At 37.6% G+C, this 17,241-nt stretch overlaps 2 pseudogenes; both read left to right on the plus strand.

The window, feature by feature from the left end:
• The first annotated feature begins 1,148 nt into the window (after positions 1–1,148).
• LOC143663616 (CCR4-NOT transcription complex subunit 7 pseudogene) lies at positions 1,149–1,994 on the plus strand (annotated as a pseudogene).
• A 4,566-nt stretch (positions 1,995–6,560) lies between these two features.
• LOC143663393 (zinc transporter ZIP6 pseudogene) lies at positions 6,561–8,935 on the plus strand (annotated as a pseudogene).
• Positions 8,936–17,241: the final 8,306 nt, after the last annotated feature.

Here is a 17,241-nt window from a genome sequence, read left to right on the forward strand (position 1 = left end):
AAAAAACTAAAGGACAAATACTGTATGGTCCCACTGATGTGAACTGACATTCGAGAATCAGCCTGGAATATATCATTGGTAACAGAGACCAGCAGGAGTTAGAAACAGGGTAAGATAATGGGTAATTGGAGCTGAAGGGATACAGACTGTGCAACAGGACTAGATACAAAAACTCAAAAATGGACAGCACAATAATACCTAAGTGTAATGTAACTATGTTGGAACACTGAATGAAGCTGCACCTGAAATATAGTTTTTGTTTGTTTGTTTGTTTGTATCTTTTGTTTTTGTTTTTTTCTTTTTCCTTTTTATATATATATATATATTTTTAGTAGTATTAATATTTTAATTCTCTTCTCTATATTAACATTCTATATCTTTTTCTGCTGTTTTGCTAGTTCTTTTCCTAAATCGATGCAAATGTACTAAGAAATGATGATCATACATCTATGTGATGATACTAAGAATTACTAGTGCATGTGTAGAATGGAATGATTTCTAAATGTTGTGTTAAAAAAAAGAATTATTATATTTTCTGATAATTAAATTATTTCTTATGTTTGAATTTACAATGACAGCTGTGAGAGTGATTGTCAATAGTATTACTTTAATGTGAATTTCTAGTGGAATGATTTTCCTATTCATGTGATAGACCAAAATAATCCTAATATTAATACAAGAATTTATTTTGTTCTCTAGAATAATGGTACCAGTAAAATATATTCTCAGCAATATTTTACAATGTTTGAGACTATTAATAGAATTACCTGTGTTTTAAAACTATGGCATTAAATTATACCTTTCAAAATAAAAAAAAAAAATATATATATATATATATATATATATATATATATATATATATATAAAACTTACTACAAAGCTGATCTCATGCCCCTGCCAGAACTTTTGATAAAGTGATGGTTCAATGTGCTGGGATGCAGCTCCCACTCCTGTTTCCCCCTTAATGGGTTAGGGTGTCTATGGGGCATCGGATACTGCCACCAGGTGCTGTCTCTGTGGCAAGAAGGAGGAGGAGGAGGAGCGGGAGCTCAGTGATAAATTACAATAAATATTATGAAACAAATTTCCAATCAAGTATAACATTTTGATGTTTGGCATATAGACTCCCTTGTGCCCTCACTGTGCCAGCAGCAACTGTAGATCATAGCCAAAGAATTTGTGAAGTTTGGGCTTACAAACTAGGTGAAGAGATGAAGAAAATTCGTCAAGTTATCTGAAAATATAATTGCATTGCTAAGGACACCGAATTTCCATGGGGTTGTAAGGCCCATTGGAGAATTCAGAAGCAATGCTGGCTATCACTACCAACTCCTGCAGTGGAATGTAGACTTGTTAAAGATAATTCAGGTAGGGCTGACATTTATGAATAAGCAAGGAGAATGCCCTCCAGGAACATCAACATGGCAGTTTAATTTTAAATTTAATTTGACGGAGGGCCTATATGTCCAAGGCTCTACGGATCTACTAACAACATCTGGTATTGAGCTTAAAAAACATGAAGAGGAAGGAATTGAGACCCGTCCTTTGCAGAACTTCTTAGGACATCTGGAGTACTGCTCTGTGAAGGGGTCAAATGGTTATCATTTCATAGTGGTAATGACTTTGGCTATTTAATCAAAATCCTGACCCATTCAAACTTCCCTGAAGAAGAATTTGACTTCTTTGAAGAATTTTACTTTTTTTTTTCCTGTCATTTATGATGTGAAGTACCTCATGAAGAGCTGCAAAAATCTCAAAGGGGGATTGCAAGAAATTACATTTAGAGCTGGAATGGATAGGACCACAACAGCAGGCAGGATCTGATTCATTGCTTACAGGAATGGCCTTTTTCAAAATGAGAGAAATGTTCTTTGAAGATCATTATTGATGATGCCAAATACAGTGGTCATTTGTATAGCCTTGGTTTTGGTTCATCCTATGTACAGAATGACACAGGGAAGGCATATGAAGAGGAAGCCAACAAACAGTCATGACATGAAATAGCCCTTTTATTTTTATTTTATTTGAGTTTCACCTATGTGTGTATAGGTTTTATCTCTGGTTGAATCCCTTGAATAATAGACAGTACCTTTTTTTTTTTCCTTTCACAGCTCATTTTATCTTCTGCTTGTCAGAACTAAATATGATCGTTCCTGTCTCAGATCTTAATAAATAGAAAAGCAATCAGATTAAATTTAGCCTTTACCTAGTATACCTGTTAGCAAGCATGTGTGACAGAGTGGGGAAAGCACATCACATTGAATATTTTGATAAACTTTACCTCCTTGGGTTTGGTTTGTTCTTCTCCTTTCCTACATTAACTAGCCCTGACTGTAATTTATTTCTCTGCTTCACGTCTCTCCCTTCTGTCCTCAGAAATTTTAGCTGTTTGAGATTGTGGACCATCAGTTTTGCACTTTAGAACATGACTGACTCAAATCCTCTGTTTTATCAGAAATTTTGGTTTTTCTTGCTTTTAGTTGGAAAAATGACCATTTGCCAACTTTACGTAGTATTTACTTGCTTTTGACTCATGGAATATAGCCCATACATTGTGCAAATGGTCGCTTCAGCAAGACTAACAACAACAACAAAAAAAACTACTTAGGAGCTTAGTAACTGCTGTTTCTGTACGTCGTGTTTAATCTTCCATGCACATCTAGTGTCTTGTCAGTTTCTAATTGGCATTTGTAGGCTTCTCTTTGACTGAAAAAATTTTCAAACCTGCTTTACACCCTTTAGGAAAAAGAGCCCTTATGATTGGATTTTGACTATCTGCCAGTAAACTGGTATCCAAAATGTTGAAGCTGCAGTTATTTTATGTCAGCACATTTCTCTTGATCTGCTTTTTTTTCTATTCCATCACTGTTCACCCTTAATTTTCTTAATTTTATAGCCATACTTATGATGCTTTTGATTTGTTAAGTCTACAAATCAATTTCATTGAAGTCCAAAATTGGCAAATTTGGGGGTATATTTTATATCAAATTAGAAAACAAAAATTATGCTTCCATCATTGCTACAAAGATAAATATTGGATATATTTGGTGCAAAACAATAAAATACTAATACATCTGATAAAATTACCTGAGGAGTGTAATGCTTGTTTATTTTTTGTGTATGTCTTTGCAATCTATTTTTTATATGTTGACAAAAGAGACTATGAAATATTTAGCCATGCAGAATATGTGACCACACCAGACCATGTGTGGGAAGACTTTCTGATAATCATTAGCTCTACCCTGAAATGATGGACTACAATCTATGTGCACATTATCTACACTTAAATCAGTAATATTAGCATATCTCCAAATGTTAATACAAAGCAATGGTAATTAAAGCATCATGGTACTGGCTTTATGACGGACATATTCAACGCTGGAATAGAATTGTGATTTCAGAATTAAACCCTCATATCTATGGTAATCGATTTTTTTTTACATGGGCAGGCACCAAGAAATGAACCCAGGTCTCTGGCATGGCAGGTGAGAACTCTGCCACTGAGCCACCTGGCAATTGATTTTTGACAAGGATTCCAGGTCCACAACAAGTCTCTTCAAGAAACAGTGTTGGGAAAATTGGATCTCTATTTGCAAAAGAATGAAATCTATTTAAAAAATCAAGTTTTCAAACTTATTAAAAAATTAACTCAAAATGGGTCAAAGGCTAAAAATAAGAACCCAAACTATAAAACTCCTAGGAGAAAACAAGTAAACTATCTTCAGGAACTTCTGTTAAGTTTCTTAGACTCTATACCAAAAGCACTAAGAACAAAAGAAAAATAGAAAAATGGGGCCTCATCAAAAGTAAAAACCTTTGTGAATCAATGGACTTAATTATGTAAGTAAAAAGAAAACCTACAGAATAGGAGAAAATATTTGGAAACCACATATATGATAAAGGTTTACTATCCAGAATAAAGAAAGAAATCCTTCAACTTAACACCAAAAAAGGTAAATGTGGTAGTTAGATTCAGTTGTCAACTTGGCCAGGTGGAAGCACCTAGTTCTGTTGCTGTGGACATGAGCCAATGGTAGGTGAATCTCATCTGTTGCTAATTACATCCGCAGTCGGCTAGGAGGTGTGTCTGCTGCAATGAGTGACGTTTAACTTAATTGGCTTGTGCTTAAATGAGAGAACACAATGTAGCACAGTCTAGCAGCTTGGCATTCCTCATCTCAGCACTTGCAGCTCAGCCCGGGCCCTTGGAGATGGAGAAAGAAATCACCCCGGGGAAAGTTGTTGGAACCCAGGGGCCTGGAGAGAAGACCAGCAGAGACCATCCTGTGCCTTCCACGTAAGAAAAGAGCCTCAGTGGAAAGTTAGCTGCCTTTCCTCTGAAGAACCAACAAAATAAATCCCCTTTTATTAAAAGCCAATCCGTCTCTGGTGTGTTGCATTCCGGCAGCTAGCAAACCAGAACAGTAAACAACACAAATTAAAAAATGGGCCAAAGACTTAAATTGACATTTCTCCAAAGAAAATATACAAATAGTCAAAAAGCACATGAAAAGTTGCTCAGCATCATTTGCTGTTAGGGAAATGTAAATCACAACCACAATGAGATACCGATTAGAGTGGCTACTATTAAAAAAATAGAAAGCAGCAAGTGTTTGAGAGGATGTGGAGAAATAGGAATATTCATTCATTGTTGGTGAGAATATAAAATGGTGCAGCCACTGTGGACAATTTGACACTCCCTCAGAAAGTTAAATATGGATATGACCTGACAATCCCTTCTATGTATACACTCAAAAGAATTGAAAGTGGGAACTTGAATAGATATTTGTACTTAGATGTTCATAGCAGCATTATTCACAATTGCCAAAAGATGGAAGCAACCCAAGTGTCCATCAACTGATGAATAGATATATAAAATGTAGAATATACATATTTACACTTGGCTGAAAAAAGGAATGACATTGTGATACAGGCTACAATATGGTTGAAACTTGATGACATCACATTGAATGAAATAAGCTAGGCAAAAAAGACAAATTCTGTATGATCTCACTCATATAAAATAATTAGAAGTAAATTCATAGAGTCAGAAACTAAAATATAGGTCAGTAGGGGTAGGGAATAGGAAGTATAGTTGTTAGCTTCAGGTGTCAACTTGGCCAGATGACAGTGCCCTCTTGTTCTGTTGCTGTGTACCTAAATCATCAGCATGTGAATTTCATTCATGTCTGATTACATCTGCAGTTGGCTAAGGGGAGTAATTTCTGCAAGAAGTGAGGCTTAAAAGGAGAAATCAGAAGAGAAAAACAGCCCAGCAGGGCAGCTCAGACCCAGATGTTTGGAGATGCAGAAAGGGCATGCCCTTGGGAGAGCATTTAAACCTAGAAGCTGGGATAAAGGGCTAACAGACATCACTTTGTGCCTTTCTATGTGACAAAGAACCTGAGATGAAAGTTAATTGTCTTTCTTCTGAGAAACTGTAAATTTGTAACTAAATAAATCCCATTATTAAAAGCTAATCCATTCATTTCCCAGTACCTGTCTATGCAAAAAAAAAATGCCAATCCATCTCTGGTATGTTGCAGTCTGGCAGCCTTAGCAAACCAAAACAGATTTTGGTGCCAAGGTAGTGTGGTGCTGCTGCATTTGCAAATACCAAACATATTGGTATGACTTTTTAAATGGATAAGGGGAGGATACTGAAAGAATTGTGGGGCACTTGATAGATAAAGCCTAGATTTCTTGGAGGAGACTATTGGTAGAAATATGGACTCCAAGGAAACTTCCATTGCAAATTGGGAGGAAGGTGACCCTTGTTTTAAGGTGGTAGAGAACTTGGCAAAATTTAATCCTGGTGCTGGATAGAAGGGAGGATTTGAATTTGATGATCTGGGATGCTTGGCTGAGGAGATTTCTAAACTGAGTGTGATGGAATCAGCCTGGTTTCTCCTTGTAGCTTATAGTAAAATCTGACAAGAAAGGGATAGGCCAAGAACTGAACTTCAGATGTAAGGAAACCAGAAGTTGATCATCTGGAAAATTCTGGGCATGTAGAAAGTGAGACCCAAAGAACAGTGTTCCACATGAGGACTTAACCAAGCACGGAATCAGTTAGCCATTAAAAGATAAGCCAGGATTGGAGATAGAGTTATCCAGAAAGGATTTTTGAAAGGTCCTATAGTTTGATGGCTTCAATCCCTGTGTGCTGTATGCCAAGTAAACAGATTTTTTTGTGAAACCTATATAAACGGAACTACTGTCAGTCTGGACTAAAAGGGATGAAAAAGGACAGACTGAAGGAGATAGAGACAGACAGTTTCAGAGACAGAACCATGGAAACTAAAGTCTGAAGTCAAGAAACCTTGTGTCATGAAAGCAGATCCACCTGTGCATGTGGAGGATGGGGGAGCTTGCCCTGGAGGCATAGGGTGGGCCTTCTGCCTCAATGGTCAGGGAGAGTTCTGGTAACCCAGGCCCAGGGGAGGGTGGAGCGCATTCCCTGGCGAGCTGGTTTGGAAGTGTTGTGTAACCCAGAAAAGCCATGACCTTTATTCCTGATTCAATATTATAGGGTGGAAACCTTTGATTAGATTGTTTCCATGGAGATTGATCCACTCAAGTTGTGAGTGTAAGCTTTTGATTTGATTACTCTGTGGGGATTTGGTGTGCCCAGTTGTGGGTGTGGCTTTTTATTAGATGCAGATGTGACTCTGCCCATTCAGGGTGGGTCTTGATTAGTTTACTTGATTAGTTCATCTTTTAAAAGGGGAGAGATTTTGGGCATGCCAGGGTAGATCAGCAGGCAGAGTTCTTGCCTGCCATGCCAGAGACCCGGGTTCAATTCCCACTGCCTGCTCATGCAAAAAAAAAGTGGGGAGGAGGAGACACTTTGGAGAAAATACAGTTACTTCACAGCAGACAGAGACAAAGACATTTGGAGATGCTTGAAATACTGACAGAGAGAGCAGACACCTAGACATGGACATTTGGAGATGTGAAGCCCAGCAGACATCACCATGTGCCTTCCCATGAGATGCTAAGGAAGCCAGAACTCTGAGTTATGTCCCAGAGGAGCTCAGTGAAGGTACATAGATGCTTAGAGAGGAAATCACAGGCGTCAGAAGTTGGAAGCAATGGCCCTGGGAACAAGGATCAGAAGACACCAGCCACATGCGTTCCCATAAACCAAACATTAGCCTTTCTTGAGCCAAGGTATCTTTCTCTGGATGCCATAGTTTGGAAATTTTTATGGCCTTACTACTGTAAAATTGTAATAATAAATTTCCTTTTTAAAAGCCATTCCATATCATTGTGGGCGGACAAGATTCTGGGCTGTGGGCTCTGCTTGGCAGTAATTAGCGATCGGCCTCATGCTCCTGGGAGGCAAGGCTCCAAGGCACAGCTTCCCAGTGGCTGCTCAGCAACACCCTGGATCGAGAGGCTAGCCAACTGGATGAGACCTCCGCTTCTCTGTGCCTTGCACAGGTTTCTCAGGTAGAACCACCTGGGGGTACTGGACCAGCACAGAGAACTTAATAGTTGAACCACAAGGCTGTGGATGAGAAGGTGCAATGGCAAGAAATTTATTGTTGGCTTGATCTTGATCTTGGCCCTGTTGGTGTGATGTGTCCAAATCCCCTTCATGAACCAGAACCACCAGCGCTTTCACTCAGGCTACTGAGAAAATTTTCCCAAATTGGGAATCAGGCATTGATGTTGACTTGGCAGTTATCATGCAGCAACATCATTTTATAGCAGCTTTTCCATTGCTATGGAGAAAATAATTCCCTGTCAGTTGAAGGGTTCAGAAAATTGCCTGCAGGCACAGATAAAATTAAGAGACTCTACATAAACCATGACTATCGCTCTGACCATGATCATCACTCTCATCATAATTATGCTGCTTCCAGTACAAATAATTGGAAACTTCTTTGCCCAATCCATGATTCTGATGGTTCAGATAAAGTTCCTAGAAAAAGTCTGGGGAAAAGCTCTCATTGATCATCAAAGATGGAGTTGGTGTTCATGAAGTGACCTCAACTATGTACAATGCTATATCTGAGGGAATTCACTCGTAGAGACTATAGAGACTCCAAAACCTAGAAAAGTTCTCTCTAAAGGTGTGAGAAATTCCACTCCACCCAGTATCAGAGAAACGAGTTTGTGAGCTGACTTGCTAGTAAGAAAACAAATGACTCTGTGAATGAGCTCAGCAAAGACCTTATATGTTCCAAAAACACAAATGAAAATACTCAGCAGGGTTTCAATGTGTCAAAGCTGCTAACATCTCATGGCATGGGCATCAAATTTCTGCTGAATGCATCAGACTTCAACTATCTTTGCCCATCCATCATCAACCAAATTGATGCTAAATCTTGTCTGATTCACCAAATGAGCAAAAAGAAGACTGAAATGCCTCAAAAGACATATGCTTTACAAATAGCTTTGGTTGGTGGCTTTATAGCCATTTCCATCATCAACTTCCTGTCTTCGCTGGGTATTATGTGTCTCTTATGAATTGGGTGTTTTTCAAATTTCTCCTAAGTTTTCTTGTGACACCAGCCATTGGTGCATTGAATGAAGATGCTTTTTGATATCTTCTTCCACATTCTCATGCAAATCACCACCATTGCCATAGCCATGAAGAACCAGCAATGGAAATGAAGAGAGGGCTGCTTTTCAGTCATCTGCCTTCTCAGAACATAGAAGAAAGTACTTACTTTGATTCCACATGGAAAGGTATGATAGCTCTAGATGCTTGTATTTCATGTTTCTTGTTGAACATTTACTCACATTGATTAAGCCACTTAAGGACAAAAGGAAAAAGAATCAGAAAAAAACTGAAAATGATGATGACATGGAGATTAAGAAGCAGTTGTCCCAGTATGAATCTCAACTTTCAACAAATGAGGAGAAAGTAGACACAGATGACCCTAGGTCTGTCAATCAGTCTTGGTTCAGGAGGGAGCTTTGAAATTGCTTTGTGATTTTCTGGCAACTTGAACTACCTGGAAGAGATGGACCATTTCCTCTTTTTTCCTGTAGTACCTTTTTTTGTTTTTTTTTGTTTGTTTGTTTTTAATTGCTAATAGGTTTATTTCTAAGTGTATTTTATTTCTTTTTCTGTAATTTTTTATTGTAAATTCAGGTTTATAGAAAAGTTCAAGAGTAGCACAAATAATTACTGTATACTTTCTCTTGGATTCCCCAATTATTTTACCACTTATTGATCATTTATCCTCTCTCCTCTGTGTTTACACACACACACACATGCACACATTTTCTTCTAAACCATATAAAAGCAAGTTAGACATGATGTTCCTTTACTCCTAAATTCTTCAGTGTGAATTTCCTAAGAAAGACATCCTTTCACATAACCACAGTGCAGTTATCAAAATCAAAGGAAACTGACTTTGATAAAATGCCATTCTCTAGCTTACACCTCCTTAGTCATACTTTCTGGTTGTCGTAATAATTCCTTTATAGCCCCACCCCCTAAAAAATTTAGTAAATAGTACAGTCCAGAATTAAATTAAACCCTCGTTTTGGATGTCTGGGTTTTTTTTTTTTTTTTTTCATTATTAAATTGATGATTAGTTGGATGAGTTTGGGCAGGAATATCTCATAGTGGTATACACAGTTCTTGTTCTCATAGTGGTATTATGTCCTTTTCAGTGACATGATGTACTAACCCAATATGATCCTCTTTATTTCATTATAAGATAGTGTCTACCAGGTTTCTCAACTGTGATGTTCCTATTTTTCCTGTAACTTGACCGTTAGCTGGTTATCCTTGTGCCATAGATTCAGTTAAAGTTGAATTCACTATTCTTTCTGCTTGGAGCCAACCCCTCCCAGATTCACATAAATATCCCTTCCTATCATTTAGATCTCAGTTCAGATGTCTCCTCCTCAGAGGCCTTCCCTGATCACCCAAATACAACAGGTCTCCCCATCACTCTCCTTCTTGGCACCCTATTCTGTTTTCTTCCCATGTTACCAATGCCTCAAATTACTTTTTTTCATGTATGTGTTTCCTTGTTAAGTGCTTGTCTCCCACAAGGATATAAGCGCTTTAAAGGCAGAGAGGGTCACATTCCAATGTACCTTGAGTGCCTGCCAGAGTGGCGAGCACAGAGGAGGTACTCAATAAATAGTTGCTAGTTGAGGGAAGAGAAAAAGTAAATTGTTTATGCTATCTTTTTATAAGGCCTCTGATTCAAACTTTGTTTTTCAACATGCTCATTTTCTCTAAAAGGCAAGTAAAATGCATTCATTCTTCTTCTTACATCTATTTCCTCTTCAATACTCTCAATGATTCCAGTGAAATGTTTAACAGTAAGAGGAAATAGCTGCTTTAGAACTGGGTGACAGTCTCAGGAATGCTCCCAAAGAAAATTGGTACCAGTATACAGGAAAAATAAAAATAAACAAAATCTTAAATACTTTTTAAAAAAAAAAAAAAAAGCCATTCCATTTCTGGTATATTGCATTCTGGCAGCATTTGACAAACCGAAACACCTGGGGATTGGGGAAAGCCTAGATGCCACCCCATTGTTCTGAAAGGGTTATGCATGTGCCCCAGAGATTGCAGAGAATCTTGGTGCCACCAAAATACTTGAGGAGGGTAGGGCTGAATAAAAAGGTGGTCTTGCCAATGTTCCCCAATGTTGCAAACCCTCGTTCCAGTGTTTAGAGAGAACAGAGCCACTGTATAGGTCCTTGGAAAGGGTGGGACTTCTGCTCTCTAAAACCCTGAGAATGAATGACTTTCAGACTTTAAAATCTAATGGAGTTTGTCCTACAGATTTTCAGAACATTTTAGATCCAGTGACTCCTTCCAGTTTCTCCCTATGGCCATGGGACTCTTTATCCTATAACTGTTCCTTCTTTGTATATTGGAAGCAGATAACTTGCCCTAAATTCACTGTCCACAGTCAGAGGAGAATTTTGCCTTAAGACAGACCATGCCTGTAACTGACTTTGATGAGACTGCACTATTTTTTGAGTTGGTATTGTATTCATATTATTTCTGAAATGGTTTAAGACTTTTGTAATATTGAGATGAAATGAATGTTTTGTATATGGAAAGATTTAGTACACTGTACGCAGGACAGATGATCACTGTCAGGCAAAAAAAAAGTCTGTTATATTTCCTATTTACAGGTTAATTATGATTTAAGGTGATGTGTATGGCTGCCAAGTTGACAAGGGATAGACTCTGTAGTAGTTAGATGCCAGTATCAACTCGGTCAGGGGATGGCGCCCAGTTGTTCTGTTGCTTTGGACTTAAACCATCAGCATGTGAAATTCACCTATGGCTAATTACATCTGTGGTCAGCTAAGGGGAATGACTTCCACAATTTATGAGGCTTAAAAGGAGAAGTCAAAAGAGAGAGAAACAGCCCAGAAGAGCAGCTCAGATCCAGACATTCAGAGATGAAGAAAGGACATGTCCTGGGGAAAATCATTTGAACCAAGAAGCCAGGAGAAAGGGCCAGCAGACATTGCTGTGTGCCTTCCCATATGACAGAGACCCAGATGAAAGTTTAGTGTCTTTTTTCTGAAGAACTGTAAATTTATAACTAAATAAATTCCCTTTATAAAATTCAGTCCATCTCCAGTGTGTTGCATTCTGGCTGACTTAGAAAACTAAGACGTGTAGTTAAGCTTAATTTGGTACAGTATTTCTATTGGAGGTGTTGCAAAAGTTTTGCCAATGGACAGTGGAGAAGGTAAAATTTCATTATGAACATAATTAACAGTACTGAATCATATATTTGAATTTGGTTAAAGGGGAAATTTTAGGTTGTATGTATGCTCCTAGGATAAATTAAAAAAAAAAAAAAGGACTGTACAACACAAAGATGAATCCTATGTATACTATGGACTATAATTAATAGGATAATTATAAGATTATAATAATAATAATATTCTTTCATCAATTGTAAAAAAGGTACCACACTAATGCAAGGTGTTAATAATAAGGGGGATATGTGGTAACTGTATTTTCAGCATGATTTTTCTGTAAACCTACATCTAATAAAAAGTATTAAAAATAAATTAATTATGATTATAAACAAAATGTAAAAAGAAGAAAGCATTGGGATAAAATATTTAAAGTGCTGAAGGAAAATGATTGCTAATGAAGAATTTTATTTCTGGTAAGATCATCTTTCAAAAATGAGGCGGAGGGCGGGCCGCGGTGGCTCAGCGGGCAAAGTGCTTGCCTGCCATGCCGGAGGACCTCGGTTCAATTCCCGGCCCCAGCCCATGTAAAAAACAAACAAACAAACAAAATACAATAAAACAAGAAAATGTTTAAAGATGTTTCCCTTTCTTCCTCCCTTCCTTCCTTCTCTCTGTCTTTCCTTCCCTTCCTTCCTCTCTCTTAAAAAAAAAAAAAAAAAAAAAAAAAATGAGGCGGATGTATGATCCTGCAAGCCGGTAGTTAGTTGCATACTTGCAGGAACTGAGAGCAGGGACCAGAATGAACACACTGGTGTTTATGATGGCAGTGAATTGATGGAGGTGGCCTAAGGGTACATCAACTGAGGAATGGAAGGAAGAATTGTGGTGTATGCATACAATGGATTATTTAGAGGCTGCAAGAAAGAATGAACTTGTGAGGAATGCAACTAGGTGAATAAACCTTGAAAACTGTATGTTGAGTGAAATAAGCCAGAAACAAAAAGATAAATATTATTACACCTCACTAATATGGACTAATTATAATGTGCAAATTCTGAGAATTGATTTCAGAGCATAAATGATCAGGTGAAGGGCTACTATAAAGATTCCTATACTGTAAGCTATTACAGCAGTCACATCTATTACAGAGTTGTAACTGTTATTTCTAAACTCTGAGATGCTGAGCTCTTTGTGTATAACCTGGTCATTACCTGAATCTTCAGGTATTTGTGTGACACCTGAGACTCAGAGTTAGAGTTCTGAAGCTATGAAAGTCAGCATTACCCCATACAGCAACAGTTAAAAACACTGAAAATGTTATCAGACTTCAAGAGATATTAATGAAGCTGATCTGGTTAGGACTATGGAAAGGCAGACTAAAGAGTAAAGGATGATATTGTCTGTATTTTAAAATTTCAACTTCTGTGTGAGACTAAAGAAGAGATGTTTATTTGGTGTAAGATTTATATTTTCAGTAGCACAGTAGTAATCTAACCTGTATGGTCAGTTTATTTGAACACCACAATTACATGGAAACTTGAATAGGAAGCAAAATCTTTAGTTTGTACAGGTTGGTGTGATGCCCCAATATATCCCAGAAAAATCTGGGCAGAAGATAAAAAAAGTATTTGCAAAGTCCCCTTGAGGGACTGGGGAAAAAGTGGAACAATTAAAATTCTCCACCTGGGAAAGACCTGTTATTTTCATAATTACTGGGGACTGCCAATTTGATGGGCCAGGTCTTCAATCGTGGGGCTTGCTCTTATGAAAATTATTCCTACAAAGGAGAAGCTAAGCCTACTTAAGATAATGACTAAGAATCACCCCCAAACAACCTCTTTTGCTGCTCAGATGTGGCCTCTCTCTCTAAGCCAACTCAGCAGGTGAGCTCATTGCCCCCATCCCAAAGCCCTGCATTAGCAGTTGTTACTTAAATGTAAATGGGTAAAACTCTCCAGTCAAAAGCAGAGATTTACAAAATGTTTTTAAAAGTATGATGAAAACATATATTGTTGTCCTAGTTTGCTAGCTGCTGGAATGCAACGTACCAGAAACAGAATGGCTTTTAAAAGGGGGAATTTAACAAGTTGCTAGTTTACAGTTCTAAGGCTGAGAAAATGTCCCAATTAAAACAAGTATATAGAAATGTCCAATCTAAGGCATCCAGGGAAAGATACCTGGGTTCAAGAAGGTCAATGAAGTTCAGGGTTTCTTTCTCAAATGGAAGGGCACATGGTGAACATGGTCAGGGTTCCTCTCTCATCTAGAAGAGCACATGGCAAACACAGCATCATCTGCTAACTTTCTCTCCTGGCTTCCTGTGTCATGAAGCTCCCCGGGAAGCATTTTCCTTCTTTATCTCCAAAGGTTGCTGGCTGGCAGACTCTGCTTCTTGTGGCTATGTCGTTCTGCTCTGCTCTCTCTGAATCTTCTTCATTCTCCAAAATGTTTCCTCTTTTAGAGGATTCCAGAAACTTATCAAGACCCACCCAAATGGATGGAGATATGTCGTCACCTAATCCATCTTAACAACCACTCTTGACTAAATCACATCATCCAGGGAGATGATCTGATTACAGTTGCAAACAAACAGGGATTAGTCTACCTTTATGAAATGGGATTTTGATTAAAACGTGGCTTTTCTAGGGTCCATACATCCTTTCAAACCAGCACGATTGTTTATAAGAGACTTGCCTTAAATTCAAAGACACAAGTAAGTTGAAAATGAAAGGATGTGAAAAGTATTCCATGCAAATAGCAATCAAAAGAGAGCTTGGGTAGCTATATAAATATTAGATAAAATAACCTTTAAGTAAAAAATTGTTACAAAGGACAAAGAATGTCATTTTATACAAATAAAGTGGTCAGTTAAACAAGAAGATAAAACAACTATAAATAAATATGCACCTAATAGTGGAGTCTCAAAATATCTGAACAAATTATTGACAGATTTGAAGGAAGAAATAGACTGATCTACATTAATTGTAGGAGATTTCAGTACACCACTTTCAACAATGAATATCTAGTCAGAAAATCAATAAGGAAACAGAAGACTCGAATGATACTATAAAACAACTAGACCTAACAGACATATATAGAACATTTTACCCAATCGCAAAAGAATACGTATTATTCTCTAATGCTCAGGATTATTCTCAAGATTAGACAATATGTTAGGTCACAAAGTCTCAATAATTTAGAAATATTGAAACCATGCAGCGTATCTCCTCTGACTACAATAGAATAAAGCTAGAGAACAATAACAGAGGTAGAACTGGAAAATTCACAATTACATAGAAATTAAACAGCACACTCTAAAACAACCAATGTGTTGAAGAAATCACAAGGGAAATTAGGAAATGTCTTGAGGTGAATGAAAATGAAACACAATATACCAAAGCTTATGGGATGCAGCATAGGCAGTGCTGAGAGGGAAATGTATAGGTCTAAAGGTTTACATTGTAAAAGAAGAAAGGTCTCAGATTAGATGTCTAACTCACAACTTGAGGAACTAGAAAACAAAGAGCAAACTAAGTCCAATGCAAGTAGAAGAAAAGAAATAATGATTAGATCAAAGATAAATGATATAGATAATAATATAACAATAAAGAGAAGCAACAAAACCAAAAGTTGGTTTTTTGAAAAGATCAATAAAATCAACACACCTTTAACTAGCTCAACAAAGAAAAAAAAGAAAGGACACAAAAAATTAAACAGCAAATGAAAGGGGGCCATTACTTCTGACCCCCCATAAATTAAAAGGATTATAAAGGGGTGCCATGAACAATTGTATACCCAGAAATTAGATAACCTAATGAAATGGAAAAATTCCTAGAAACACATGATGTTCAGTGACTCAAAAGAAAATTGCAGATTTCAACAGACCAATGACAAGTAAAGAGATTAAATTGGTAACCAAAGGCCTTCCAAAGTGAAAAGCTCAGGACCGGATACCCTCACCGGTGAATTTTAACAAATACCCCAAAGAAGAATTAACACCAATTATGCTTAAATTTTTCCAAAATATTGAAGAGGAGGGAAAAATGCCTAGTTCATTCTATGAGGCCAACATCACCCTAACATTAAAGCCAGACAAAGCAACACAAGAAAAGAAAATTACAGATCAATATGCTTTATGAAAATAAATGCAAAAATTCCCACCAAAATATAGCAATCTGAATCCAAAAGCACATTATAAGAATTATAAACAAAGACTAATCAGGATTTATCCCAGATACAGGAGGGGGAGTAGAACAAAATAAAATCAATTAATGTAATATTCTACATTAACAAAATGAAGAGAAAAAAAGAAACACATCATTATCTCAATTGATACAGAACAGGCATTGAACAAAATCCAGCACCTTTCCTGATAAAAATACTCAGAAAACTAGGAATAGAAACAAACTTCCTCAACATGATAAAGGGCAAATATTAAAAGCAACAGCTAGCATCATACTCAATGGTGAAAGACTGAAATCTTCCCCCTTAGACAAGGAACAAGAGAAGGATGCCCGCTATCACCACTGTTATTCCATGTTGCACTGGAAACTCTAGCCAGAGCAATTAGGATAAAACAAATTGTATTCAATCAGAAAGGAATAATTGAAACTTCCCTTATTTGCCAGTGGTATATCCTATAAGTGAGAATGCTCAAAAATTCAACCAAAAAAAGCTACTAAAACTAATAAGTGAATTCTGCAAAGTGGTGGGTATAAGATCAACACATGAAAATCAGCAGTAAGGAACACTCTGATGAGGAAACCAAGAAAAATATTCCATTTACAGTAGCATCTAAAAGAATCAAATTGTCTCAGTATAAATAAACCCAAGGTTGTACAGAACTTATACATGGAAAACTAGTAAACATTGCTTAAAGAAATCAAAGAAGTCCTAAATAAATATAAGGACATTCTCTGTTCTTGGATTGTGTTCTAGTTTGCTAGCTGCTGGAATGCAACACACCAGAGACGGATTGGCTTTTTTTTTTTTTAAAGGAAAGACAGAGAGAAGGAAGGAAGGATAGAAGGAAGGAAGGAAGGAAGAAAGGGAAACATTTTCTTGTTTTATTATATTCTGTTTCTCCGTTTTTTGTTACATGGGCTGGGGCCGGGAATCGAACCGAGGTCCTCCGGCATAGCAGGCAAGCACCTTGCCCGCTGAGCCACCGCGGCCTGCCCCCGGATTGGCTTTTAATAAAAGAGGATTTATTTCATTAGTTCTTCAGAGGAAAGGCATCTAACTTTCATCTGAGGTTCTTTCTTATGTGGGAAGGCTCAGGGTAATTTCTGCTGGCCTTCTCTCCTGGCTTCTGGGTTCTAACAACTTTCCCTGGGGCAATTCCTTTCTGCATCTTCAAAGGCCTGGGCTAGGCTGCAAGTGCTGAGGTGAGGTATGCTGAGCTGCTTGGGCTGTGCTACGTTGTGCTCTCATTTAAGCACCAGCCAATTAAGTCAAACATCATTCATTGCAGCAGGCATGCCTCCTAGCTGACTGCAAATATAATCAGCAACAGATGAGTTTCACGTACCATTGGCTCATGTCCACAGCAACAGAACTAGGTGCCTTCACCTGGCCAAGTTGACAACT

The sequence above is a fragment of the Tamandua tetradactyla genome, chromosome 19 (genome assembly GCF_023851605.1).
Source record: "Tamandua tetradactyla isolate mTamTet1 chromosome 19, mTamTet1.pri, whole genome shotgun sequence".
Taxonomy (NCBI): domain Eukaryota; kingdom Metazoa; phylum Chordata; class Mammalia; order Pilosa; family Myrmecophagidae; genus Tamandua; species Tamandua tetradactyla.